At 36.3% G+C, this 14498-nt stretch overlaps 1 pseudogene; it reads right to left on the bottom strand.

Annotated features, from left to right (window-relative positions):
- Window positions 1-2128: 2128 nt before the first annotated feature.
- LOC149142740 (exocyst complex component EXO84C-like) lies at window positions 2129-3180 on the bottom strand (annotated as a pseudogene).
- Between the last annotated feature and the right edge of the window lie 11318 nt (window positions 3181-14498).

Here is a 14498-nt window from a genome sequence, read left to right as displayed (position 1 = left end):
GAAAACCTTTAATCCATCTTCTATATTTTCCTTAACACGAATCAAAGAATAATCTGATGAAGACATCTTCTTTTTTTACTCTAAGAATTTCCACAAATGTTTTAAAATTTGCTATATGTTCAAAAGTCAAAGTCAAATCTTCCCCATTGAATTTATGGCCATTGCTCAAAATATATGCATCCTTCGGTAATTGATTAGGAAAACCAGGAAGATTAGAAAAATCGATACATGAATACCTTGAATAATTAGAAACAACATCTTAGTCCTTCATTTAGCTAGTGGAGCCACCATCAATACTTTGAAACTCGGGATTTCGAACAGTGGATTCGCCAGGCAGATGTTTTAGCCTTCATATGTGTCTGATTGTTGTCCACCATCAACAATCAGATCTACAACTTGAACAGTCTTTCCCGGAGAAGATCTTTCACCTCATTCCCTGGCAACGACGTCAATATATTAGCACTCAGGATTGTACCTCAAGGCTGAGAAAAGGCAATCCCAAGGTAACCACAGACCAAGATTTTGATCTGGAATCTAGCCCTTCCAGACCAGAGAGGGATCTCTCTTTTCCAATGAAGGGTGGCTGCAATAAATTCATCTTAGGCTAGCTATAAAGTCACGGGATTTGTTTGAAAGTTTTGGGTCAAAAACAACAAGATAAAGGACCATTGGGCTATGGAGTCAATGTCAATTTCTGTCGTCAAACTTGGGGCAAAGTAGGCACAATTCTCAACCAGATAAAAGATGTAAATGAGAGAATAAAAGAGGGTAAAGTTGGCTGCCTAGCAGGCATCAATCAGGGGATGGATCTACAATGGCAGCATTGGAAGAAAGAGAAACATAGGGTTACTCAATAGAGCATCTAACAAAGGATGGATTCTGCAAATATAACCACTACATTTAACAAAAAATCATTGCAAAAGGAGCATCGTGTGTGGATGGATTCATAATACTTCCCTTAGATAATGCTGTAACAAGAATTAGCAAAAGAAACAAAGTATGTAAGTGAATTTACAAGAAAACATGTTGGACATTAAACATCGTGATGGATCCCAAATCTAAAGGGGAGAAACTGCTCCATTAAAAATAATATTCAGAAAAAGCTTTACACAATCCAAAGCAACCTCACTATGCTACAAAATCGAACCCCCATTCTTTCAAACTAATCCTATTTATATAATATTACAAAGTCATTTTAATTTCCTCAACATAGGAAATAAAAAATAAAATTAAAATTAATAATGAAATCCTATCATAAAACAATATTATAAACTAAACAATATTTAGAAACTCTCATGAACTATGGAAAATAACGTTGTTTTGAAAACCAATCAGTGATTTTTGGTCAAGATCTACTTCCTTTAAGGGTGGAATTCCACAAAATCTGCCTTTCCACTGCCATTTCACCCTTTGACTGCTGATATTGAGCCCTAAGATCTAATATTTTCCTCAACTACTGCTGGATTTGTGTCTAGAAACTCTGACACTTCAGTTTTTACCACTAATTTTCTTCTTTCAAAAGTTGATCTCCATATGCTCGAATCCGAGACTTGATTATTCACTGATTTTAATCCTAAAATATCTCACTTGTTTCCAAATCTTCCACATTATCTAAGTTCAATGATAATGATTTTGTGAACTTTTTTAGAAGAAGCATTATGTCTGCATACATTCCCCATCTATCATGGCTTCTTGCTTGGTTGTGCTCTTTACTACATGCCTGCTTGCTTGGTTGTGCTCTTTACTACTGTGTCCACTGACATATGAAACATAAGTTTCAGCGGGCTTATATCCATTAGATGAGACACCACTTTCATACTTGTCATCAAAACTACTCTGCTTCCTATCACAGGACCTATTTCTGTTCCTACTTTCATATTTATCATATGAACTCCTTGAATGTATCCCTTCATGTCGATGGCTACTACTGTCTAGTTTCCTATGCTATGATCTAATGTCATGTCTCATTTCATGTCTATCAGCAAATATTTCCTCAGAAGTGGGGCTGCAATAATAACATACATTATTATCATTATAAAATTTCACACGATGACATCTATCATTTCTTTCATCCTTAAAATGATCATTCCTCTTTCTACGCTCATTCTTGTCTGATCCATTGTCATTGTCAAGGAAGCTTTGTGAGCAATTGCTTCACCACCTTGTGTTTTCCAACCAACACAATTGCAACAACCTGTGAAAGCTCATTCAATTTCATGAATAATGCCTAGAAAGACAAAGAGGGCATTGTATCTGCATCCCAAATAAATCCTCATTCTTCCCATTTAGGTATGTAGTTCTAGTCAATTGCATAGTGCCTTCTCTAGAATATATGAGGCCAAGGACATATGGCTAACAAAACGGATCTCTCAATATGTCTCCTACACGTTGAAGATGGCATCTCCACTCCTTGAGTTCTACAGGGAGTGATGCAAGCTGCTCTGTTGCTACTATTTTGAATGTGCATTCTTGGTTTTCAGTTTGTTGTCCCAAAAATTTTGAGATAGAAAGTGGTATCAGTTCATCAGCAAGGGTTGACGCATTTCCCAAAAGGGCAAGCTGTTGAGTCTCTATTTCCGCACAAATCAAATTAGAGTTATCTATGAACTCTGTGTTATTTTCCTCTTCCGAGGTATAGGGTATAGCTCCCATACAAGTGTTCATATAGCTTTCAAAAAGTCAAGCAATCCATTTCAGAATACTCCCTCCAAAGTGCACAATTACGAATGGGGTTAAGCGTTCTACAGTGCCCTGTACCACTGAAATAAATTTGAATGCACTATTAGACAACTTAACTTAACAAATGAAACTAGCAGCATTTTGTATCTGTGATGTGTGGTTCAAAAGAATATCATTAACTGGTAAAGTGAGGACCAAATCATCACTTTCTGTAATAGCACAGATATCTTCGTCAACCTGCTTTAAGTTTTCCTGTAAAGCCCGTTCCCAATACAGTTGAGCCCGCTCTAAGAGATATGGAGATAATATCAAGCCTTCCTTCTCCAACAATGAACAAAGCGAGAAAGAAGCCTGCACACACATCATGGCAGCACGAAAACCTACTTCTGGATTTAAGAAGGATGTGTATTTCTTCACCAGCTTCACAAAATGTTTGATTTCTTTCTGATATTCAATGAGAGCTCCATCCTCTTCATCTGATGACAAAAGCGAGGATCCCATTCAGGAGTTGAATTCTACATTAATGTGCCTCTCCAACTCAACTTGTGATAATTGTGTTGGAGCCTCAAGCATCTCAAAACCTACTGTGAGGCTGCCATAAGGTTCACCTTCATCAAGAATGACAGTTGCCTTGTGCCTTAAGAAAAATGGAGTGCCTCCAAATAAGAAGACAAGGCCCCAACACATAACTTCATAGCACCAGAATAATATACTAGATCAATCACTTTCTTGAGTGAGGATAGTTGGCCCCAGAAGCAATGTAATTAAATACAACGTCCATCAGCACCTCAATACCATGCTTGTGTGCTTCTCTAACAAGCATTTTAAATTCATGAATTGCATCTCATCCACAATTCCTAACACCTGCAACAACATATTGAATCATTGGAGGAAAGAAGTTGATGGTTGAGTAGCCCAAAAAATTCATATCGTGATCACCCATGACAGGATTATCTGAGTAATATTCCAATTCATTAAACTTCACATAATTGAGTTTTGTTCTATTTATCCTTCATACCAAAATTGAGATGAAGAAATAATGGCCCATTGATTATTAGGTTCCATCATAGGAAGCTAAACCATCTTTCAATAAACCATCCTGAAAACATATCATCCAAAGTGATACATCTCTTGCCTATTTCAGTGGACTGCATGTCTAGAAATCCTGTAGCCTTCGTATCATTTGAATTTGGCATTGATATTGGTGAGAGAAAAAGACTGATACAACAACTAAGTTGTTGGTTGTAAGATGTCTGTGTCAATCACTGATGTTGTTCTTCATTTTCCAATCTCCCCTTGAGAAATTAGGTTTAGTAGAGGCATGAATTATCTAAATATCTAATTTGCACATCATAGCATAGGTGCATCTTGATATTTTCAACTCTCTTGACTTAAATGAGTAATTAACTAATGGTCTCTGTCACGTATAATACTATTAATACATCATTAAATAAACTCTACAACATACATTAGTATACTTGATAAAGAAACATTTCTGCTTGCATGAAAAGATTCTTTCCAAGCCTTGGGCAGTAGAAATTTACAGGAAACAAGAAAAGTTGCAATCTCCTCACCAACAATGAACTTTACCTTTAGTTCTACTTTTCTTGCAAACCCACTTCCCAGTAACTATAGTAAGTGGAGGGTTTGTGCTTCTATGGTTTGATGGCCCCAACAGTCTCTTGAAATCCTGCTGCATATGGATAGCTAGTGCTATAGCATGGTCAAGAACAATTGAACCATTTGGTGGACACTTCAACAGACTATGTAGAGCTTGATGATACGTCTGCATAGCCATTGATGGTCTAGCCACCTTAGCAAACTGAAGATATTTTTCATTCAAAATAATATCACTGTCAACAATGTACAGTGCCCTATGCCACGAATTGGAAGCAGGTTCTCAATTACCAAGAACTACATCTCCTTTTCCTTAGGATCATTAAATACATGAACTGCTGCACTGGGAGATCTTTGAGTCAATCATTCATTCGGTCATATCTTCTGATCCAAAAGCTGGTTTCAGGAGTGTGATATACCATTGGAAAGATCTTTCCGAGCCACTTCTGATGAACACACTTATGAAATGTTTTGCACTAAAGCTCATGTGAAAAACATCTCTGAAAACCAGACATAGTAAAAGCACATTTTGATCACTGGTGACAGGCTGTGAAGACTAGAACTAACACTTATAGCCAACTGCACTAACCAATACTTTGCATGTAATTCCTTCCTCAAACCACACGTATCCACCAACTTAGGACTAACATAGCTATAATTAGATCTAGGGTAAATCAAAATAGAAATAAATTGATCACAAAGTGTACCATCCATCTCAATTATAGATGCCTCGTGTTCTACCTGTCTATTGTCCACTGCTACATAGGTACGAGGAATGCTCTGCCCAACATCCCCAACAATTTGTGCCTCTTGTGCACTATATATCTATGGCCTATCACCCTGATTCTATGAACAGTCTCTCTTAAGGTGTTCCTTGCCACATGTTGAACACTCCAACTGACTAATACCAACACCTCTATGATGTTGTTCTGACTCATGTCCCTATCTAGCTGCATTAAATCTCTTATGCGGTTCCACATTCTCTTTCTCATCTGCATGATGAGGCCTTGTGAACTTAGGCTGTCATTTACCTTTACCTTTGTCTTTTCCTTTCCATCCTTGTTGAGATTCATTCTTACACTTTTATTGTTCATAGAAATGCTTCAATTTCCTAATAACTTCCTCAAGTGACCGAGGCTCATCATACTCAATCCAGTCTCTAATGCTAACGAAAAACCACTGAAAAATCACTGAACTTTACCCTTCTCATCAGTAAGATACGATACATACCTCAATAACTCTAGAAACTTGGTCATGTATTATTCATTTGTCATTGATCCCATATTTATCTCATAGAATTCCTTGGCATTACTGTCGTAGTACCTCTATGACAAGTACTTCTTCCTAAAAATCCCCTTGAATTCTCACCAACTCAAATCATCTGTCATGTTTTCTATGACCTGTTTAAAATATTCCCACCAAATGTCTACTTTAGCCTTCAACCTGAAGATCGCTAATCTTTCCTTCATGTTATCTGTCTAATCAATCGACCCAAAGAATTTGTCCATCCCAAGTATCAAAGCCTCTACATCTTCTAGCTTCTTCACATCTCCATCAAAAGCAGGTGGCTTCACTTTCTTAAACTCATCTTGCAATTATCCCCTATCATTCCTCATGTATGGATGATAATGATGACGATCATGATGTTTATCATAAATAGAACTAGAATAATACCTATTCTCATCACCCCTCCTATCCGAAGTGTCCAACAACCTTCCATCTCTCACCGTGTCATATCTATCCAACCTATGCCTACCAGGATACCTATTTCCATATGCCCCATTAGCTCATGTCCATGGCTGATTCAAAGTGGCCCTTGTCATTGCATGTCTGACAAACTATGAATGAGTATATCATTAACCTATACTTATTTCTCTTGTGTCTATATGATCTGATCATTATCTTCCTTAGAAATCCTTATCTCTTCCTTTAAGCTTCTTAATGTGTCTACCAAATACAAAGAGTGCCCCATGCCACACTTCCCATATGATTCATAGGGAGATTCTATGTAGTCTACCAACTTGCTAGCCATTTGGTCTCTTTCCTGCAATGCATAATATGTCAGATAAACCAAATCACAATAAATCAATGTACCTTTATATAATTTTAGGAGGATACCTCGTCTTCAAGATCATAAAATCAACATGATACATGTATAACATAATCATAACAACATAGATACACACGCAAATAAATGCATTAACACATAAATATCTTTCTAGATAGGGTCCATTCATCAATGCAATGCCATATCAACAATGCATGCTATGACCTCATGCATGAAAACAAACATTACTCCATTGTACACATTGCCACATGCAACCATCAACATGCATAAGCAATGTCAAATCAACTACACATACACATAGATGCATGTAGTTGAGCATAAGTGATCAATCCTTGTAACCAACCTACAATACTGATACATGTAATCAAACCTACAATAATGTAGCCTGACATATAAGGATGTAAGTAGGCAACATAAAATAAAAATGTAAGTGACATGTAACAATATGTAACCAATCATATACTCATGATGATGCATTCCATAAGATCAACATCAAATTCTCTATAACAACCTTACTTCAACCATAATCAATCATCAAGAAAATGTAACAAGCACATGGAATGAAAGTGTAAGAGGCACACATGCAAATTACATGCATGCATGACCAACACAAACCACACATCCAATATGAGGGGTGAACCATGCTCTGATACCACTCTCTAACACCCTCCTCACACATATACCCAAGTAACCAACCAACCAGGGTAAACATGCGATGAGAGGCTACTATGATTGGATTCAACCTCCTATGTGACCTTAAGGAAGTGGAATCTATAGAACACATCAACCAACCTATCCACATCAAAAATAGAACCCTTAGGAGACATGCCAGCCACTCAAACATCTTGTCCCTGGGTCCCACTGATGTTTTGGACATCATAAGCCTCAATCACTCTCATGTTATAAGCATCACAAAATCCAAAACCCCAAATTCGCTCTCACAAGCTTGCCTGCCAGTGTCCAAAGAACCAATTTGCTAGTGTTATGCCAATGACCCCAAGATTTGAGCCACTTTTTCAAGCCTAGAGCCCATGTCACTACCTAGAATCGAATGATAGCTTAAGATCAGTCAAAGAACATCGAAACAGTGATGCAAAAACAAATAAGTTAAACAAGACCTTAATTAGATCCCTACTAGCCATGACAGGCATTTCACCAAAGATATCATCAACATGTAACCTACAGGTGTAAAGAACAGAATTAAGTGTAGTGATCTCATACTTATTTGAGAATCACTATGAACCATTTTTCCCTCATGTCATTTCCAAATTACCATCTATTAGGCCATAGATACATTATCCACTCATTTACAAGCAAAAGCATGTTGAGAGCCATACATAGCTGTTGTCATAAAACAGAAAGCAAACATATAACTAGCATAATAATGACACAAATACTCATGAAAGTACAACCATATAAACAACATATAATCCATCAAAATCCCCATAGAAATTCAAGGAGAAATAAGCTTTCATTAAAGTGATGCAAAACCAAACTTGGGATGGGACTTCCATGTTCCACTCGACCATAGAATGGCTAAGCAAAATCTTTGTTAAGCCATTCACCCCCGTGCCATATTCCAAGCATGAATGTGGGACTCAAACCAAAAGAACCAACCAGGGCATACCGAGGCTAAACCACCTCAACCTCATCAATAGAAACCATGCTTTACCATAATCCATCCTGGATCACTAGGCCAACACGATGAACATGTCATAATAGGCTTTATCGTGATCTCCACCCAATTACTAGTGCAAACAAGCATGGATGCCACCAGATTTTTCCACCTACACTATGAGGAATTTTCCTATCTCCTAGTCTCTCAGGCTTTACCACAATCCAAACCCAGATCACTAGGCCCTCAACCGAAACCCACTCTCCAAACTTTACTGCATATTTCAAATCCAAGATTACTAGGCTCAACGGAGAGAAAACCACCTCTTTCCTTTACCATATATCTTGCCATTCACTAACAAGGATTCCTAGGCTCACCAAGGCAACACAATCTTGGTTTTACCACAACTCATAGTCTGGGTCATGGGCCACTAAGCCAGTGGCTTTACCATGATCCACAGTCCAGTTGAGGAACCACTAGGCCATGTTCTCTATCATTCAAAGATCCATCCCACTCAACTTTGAATCCATCTAGCAATACATCTCAACCAAAACATAAGAACCCCATCACACCATGGTTATCTGGAAATGGCAAGGGTAGGCTAAAAACATTGTTACACCTAGAAAAACCCATGCCAAAACAACAAAATAACCACATGCGATACCATGCATCCAAATATAGCAAGGAAAATAGACATGCAAAACAATACCTACAACGAATCCAGTTGTAGATGCTTGATCCTGCCTTTCCCTGCTTGATCTTTGCTTCCTCTTTCCTTCTTTTCCTTTCTTCATCCAATGCCAAAATGCTCCAAGAAAACTCTAAGTGTCCAAGAGTGTGTGACAGAGAAAGAGAATAATGAGAGAGATCTAAAACTAAACTAACAAAAGGTTAGCAACTAATCCTCAAAAGCCTTTTTATGAATGAGGCCTCTATTTTCTTCATTTTCCATTATTTTCCTTCAATTTACTCTTCACATGCAACCTGTGGCCTTTCACCTCCCTTTTCTCCTAATTTCCATTATTTTCATAAATAAATGTACCAAAAGCCTTTCCAAAGCCTTAACCATTGCCTTTGCCAATTTACTTAGCCATAAACAACCAAATGAACACCCCCTAGGATGCCTTCCCAACATTCAGCTTAGAATAAGTGTTCCATCAACCGTGGTTATTATTTTTTCCTTTATTAACTTTTATTACATGGAATTTTCACCAGGGCTGTTACACCGTACCTGTACTATCACCTGCACCTTAACCTATACCTGTACTACCACCTATACATGTACCTGTACTACCACTTGTACTCTGCTACAACATGTGCATAATCTCCATATATCTGACATCTTGTTGACCTGCCTACAAGATCCTATCATATAAATTTTTCCCATAGAAGCTCATAACGGTTAAGTGGTTTACCTATATCTTTCTGCTAAGAGAATTTTTCACTCTGTTATCTTACCTTTGATATATTTAATCTCAAAATTGAACTCACTAATCATGGCCAACCACCGAGCCTACCTACCATTCATATTCAGTTGGTCAAATAGATACTGCAAACTACTATGATCACCCATCAATATAATTCTTTGGCCCAGAAGATAATGTCTCCACATCTTCATTGCATGTATAATCGATGCCAACTCAAGATCATGTGTGGGGTAGTTCTGCTTATGCTCATTTAGTTTTCGCGAACCATAACATAACACCCGTTCATCTTGCATAAGGAATCCATCAAGTCCCTTATTGCAAGCACCTGTGCATACCACAAACTCTTTTTCTGGATCTGCAATCTTTAACACCGGTGCATGTGTCAACAACTGCTTAAGCTGCTCAAAACTAGCCTCACACTCTGTCCACTCAAACGTCTAAGATTTTCTCTATAATGATGTGATAGCATAAGAAACATGTGATAATTTCTGATGAACCTCCTATCCTTTCCAACCCCATGAAAGATATCACCTCATCTATATTCTTAGGAGCTACCCACTCCATGATGGCCCTTAACATTTCTAGATCTATTGTAATGCCCTCCTTGGAAACAACATGTCCCAAGTAGTGTACCTCTGTTGGAAAGAAACTACACTTGCTAAGCTTAGTATACAACTGATGATCTCTCAACAACCTCAACAGTGCTACTAAATCATTGGCATGTTCTTCCTCATTTTTAGAATATACCAATATATCATCAATGAACAAAATAACAAACTTATCCAAATACATACACAACACACTATTCATTAAGCACATAAATGTAGCTGGAGCATTAGTCAAGCCGAATGGAACTAAAACAAACTCATAATGCTCGATCTAGTGTAAATGTCCTCCTCTTTGATGTATACCTAGTGATATCCAGATCTCTAATCAATATTCAAGAACACTACTACTCCCTTCAACTGATTGAACAAGTCATCAATCCTCGGTAAAAGGTACCTATTCTTGATGGTCACTTTGTTCAACTACCTGTAATCAATGCATAATATCAGATTTCCATCTTTCTTATTCACAAATACGATTGGTGCACCCCAAGGTGATACACTTGGCCTAATGTATCCCTTGTCCAACATTTCCTTCAACTATAACTTCAACTCAACCAACTCAGGTGTCTTCATCCTATAAGGTAATTTTGATGATGGAGTTGCGCCTAGCACCAACTCAATGGAAAAGTATACCTTCCTGTGAGGTGGAAAATATGTAATGTCCTCAGGAAATACATCCTTGAACTGTTGTATAACTAGGTACCTACTCAAAAAAAATTCATCCTCAACTTCCTTATCGTTGTCACTAGAAATGTGCACTACAAATAACACACACCCTTTTCTGCGACTACCTTTTTCTTACATAGTTGTTACGATCCTAACTAATGTGGCTTTCTTCTTTCCCTGCAAGGCTCTTGGTTCCCCATTGTCATGCAAGCACTCAATGTCCTTGTCATAGAAATCCACCTTGGTTCTATGAAGGTACTGCCAAACCATGCCCAAAAACATAATGTATGATCCCAATGGTAATACATTCAAGTGTGTTGCAGTAGGCATACCGTTAAAATCAAATGCACAAGCTCGTACCAAATGATTAACTCACTTCTTTGTACTTGTAGCCAACTACACTAACCAATATTCTACATGAAATTTCTTACTCAAACCACACTTATCCACCAAGTCAGGACTAACATAGCTATAATTAGATCGAGCGACAATCAAAATAGAAATAACTTGATCACAAAGCTTACTTTCCATCTCAATTATAGATGCCTGATGGTCTGTTGTTTTGTTATCCAATGTTGCATAATTACGAGTAGCACTCTTACCAACATCCTCAATAATATGTGTGTCCTATGCACTACATATCTGAGGCCTACCTATAACAACCATGATGAAAATTTCATGTAACAAAAGTTAATAAAGGAAAAATAAGACCACGGTTAAGGGACACTTATTCCAAGTTGAATGTTGGGAAAAGATATCCTAGTGGGCATCACTGGATGTTTGTTTTGGCTAAGGAAAATTGGCAAAATCTAAGGCAAAGGCATTAAAAGCAAAAAAGACATTTTTGGCACATTTATTTATGAAAATAAAGGAAATTAGGAGAAAATTAAGGTGAAAGGTCATAGGTTGCATGTGAGGAGGAAAATGAAGTAAAATAATGGAAAATGAAGAAATTAGAGGCCTCATTCATAAAAAGGCTTCTAAGGACTAGTTCATGGCTTTTGTCAGTTTAACCTTTTGTCAATTAAATTTTGGAGCTCTCCCATTATTCTCTCTCTCTCTCTCTCTCTCAAACTTGGTCACATAGAGTTTTCTTATAACACTCTGGGTTTGGATCAAGGAAGGAAAAACAAGAAAGAGGAAAGGAAGGAGAGCAAGGATCAAGGAAGAAGAGCATGATCAAGCAAATTTAGCAAGAATACTTGCAAGTAACCTTTTTCATGTGTGATTTCTTAGCTGATTTGGACATGCATGGATTTGCATGTTGGCGTATGGTTCTCTTGTTGTTGGTGGCATGGTTTTTGTAAATTCTCATGACTATTTTGTTTTTGACACCATTTCCATCTATTTTTCCTCTTTTCATCACTGCTATCAACTCAATTAAAGAGTAAAGTAATAGATTTTAACATGGTAAGGTACTTAGATGTCTTATTTTTCATATTTATTAATGTGCCTTATTATTAAGTTAAAGATTGTAATATCTACGTAATTAACATGAATATGCAACCGTTTTATGATTCCATAGTTATTTCCATGGTTTGTCAAATTCTAGTACGCTAACCAAGGAAAGAAGCACATGGGAATATAGGGATTTATCTCCTCATGGATCTCCTCCTATTCGCCCAAGCCAAATCATCAAAGGAATCGCCTAGTGGTGCAGTTAAGGAAGCAATTCAATGCATATATGAACAGAGTAGCGAGAGTTAAAATCAATCACGACTCTCCAATTTTCTTTCCAAATAGAAAATCATCGAGAAGCATTAAAATTTCCATTATCATATTAGCCTTTAGATTAGGATTGCTTTTAAGATTTTAAGGCATGAAAGTCTCAAAATTGTTGGGCACGAATGCTATATATATATATATATATATATATATATATATATATATATATATATATATATATATATATATATATGTAAATAGAAAACAAGACACGCAGACATATATTTAATTTGTAAGTGATAGTTTGAATTTCTATGACTCTATTCCTTTTTAATTGAAGAAGTATTCTTATGAATATTATGGACAATTAGTTATTGAGATAAGAGTTATAAACCTGATGTTTTGTGGAGGCCCCTTGCAGACAATCGAGGTTCATTCATTTGCTTATTATCTAGTTCAGTTCATTTCATTATTTTTTCGAGAATTGCATTATTGTAGTTTCATTTCTTTGTAATTATTTGTTTATAGTCTTTCATTTGTTTTCTTCCGATTTCAGATCATTTACATGCTTTCTAAAATAGGAATGTGTATATAAATCTCCTTCATTTCATAAGTAATTACGTTTGCTTAGATCACATCCTTTCTTCTTTTATTTTTATTATTTCAAGTAAGATTGTTAATTACAGAGCATAGACCTTAATATAGATTGTTTTATAAATTTTATCCTTAAATAGAAGTAATTCTTTTTAGAATAGAAGTAATTATCTTTCTAGAACATTAGTTTAGGTAGCTCTGTTTTTGTCATTTTACATAGTAACTAACAATAGTCAGTTAACGAAGATCATGATAGCTTGTCTTAATTTCATTTTCAAGAATTGATTGTACTGTAAATATTTAGTTTCATTAGGAACATAGGAACAAAGAAAATCCTTAAAACCATCCACAATAATAATCTTAATAAACTCAAAAAGACTTCTAGCATAAATAGTTCACTTGCACTTCACAAGTTTACCAACTCCGGTCAATAATTTATGTAAGAAATTTAAAAACATTGAATTGACTAAACATTTCGGTGCCATTGCCGGTTAAGTGTAAATAGAAGTCTTGATTTCTTTAAAAAAAAATGATATGCATATGGAAAGAGACTCTAGGCATAGATTTGTAGGTAGATGAAAGATCTTAATTCCAACAACATCACTCACTCTACCATGACCTCGTAGTGCCACACCACCCACAAAAACTTGAATTCCATCCATAGAAGGCCAACATAGGCTTCCAAAGGTATTAATATCTAAAATCCAACCAAAATATTCACCAACTTCATCAACAAAAGTTGTAATCGATGAAGATCACACATCCCCAACAATAGGAATAATTTTCCTATATTTAACTAGAGAGCAACTTCTAGCTCAAGAGTTTGAAGTTCCTATTGAATAACAAGAAGAATAAACCTAATTCAAACCATTCATAGAAGAACTAGAGAAACTAGAGGAGATTGAAAACCCAATCTTAGATCCAGAATCAAAACCCTATATTAGTTCTGAAGAATCTATAATGGCTAGAGAAGGGGAAGGAGAGGTACCTAATTTAAATGGTGAACATCCTAGAATTGGAGGAAAATGACATGGAAGACAAGGAAGAGGAGGTGGAAGATATGGAGGAAGACGAAGAGGAGAGAATATAAATCTAGAACCTTTTGGATTTCCAATCCTCGATGAAGATACAACTGTAACAATGAAAAATATCTCAGCCTCTATCCTTCCAATATTTCATGGATTAAGGAGCGAATACCCTGAGATATTTCTCTTTGAATTTCAAGTCTTATGTAGATCATATGATTATCTACATGATGCTCAAAAGTTTAAATTATTCCCTACAACCCTTAATGATGCAGCATTAAAATGGTTTATGGGTTTAGAAATAAACTCCATAAGAACATGGGAACAAATGAAAACTGCATTCTTAGAGAAATATAAGGATTATTGTATGCCCCATAACAGTAAAAATGAAGTCTTTAAAATTATACAAAAAGAAGATGAAAATCTTGAAGATTTCGTTGAAAGATTCGCTTACAATGTAAAAAGGGAAAAAATGAATAATCTAGATGAGGAAACTTTGAAATATCTCTTATTAAAATCAATTAGAGATGAATT

This window comes from Pinus tabuliformis, chromosome X (genome assembly GCF_031772625.1).
Source record: "Pinus tabuliformis cultivar Carrire ecotype Pingquan chromosome X, CPIR1, whole genome shotgun sequence".
Lineage (NCBI taxonomy): Eukaryota > Viridiplantae > Streptophyta > Pinopsida > Pinales > Pinaceae > Pinus > Pinus tabuliformis.
This window is presented reverse-complemented; position numbering and strand designations above follow the sequence as displayed.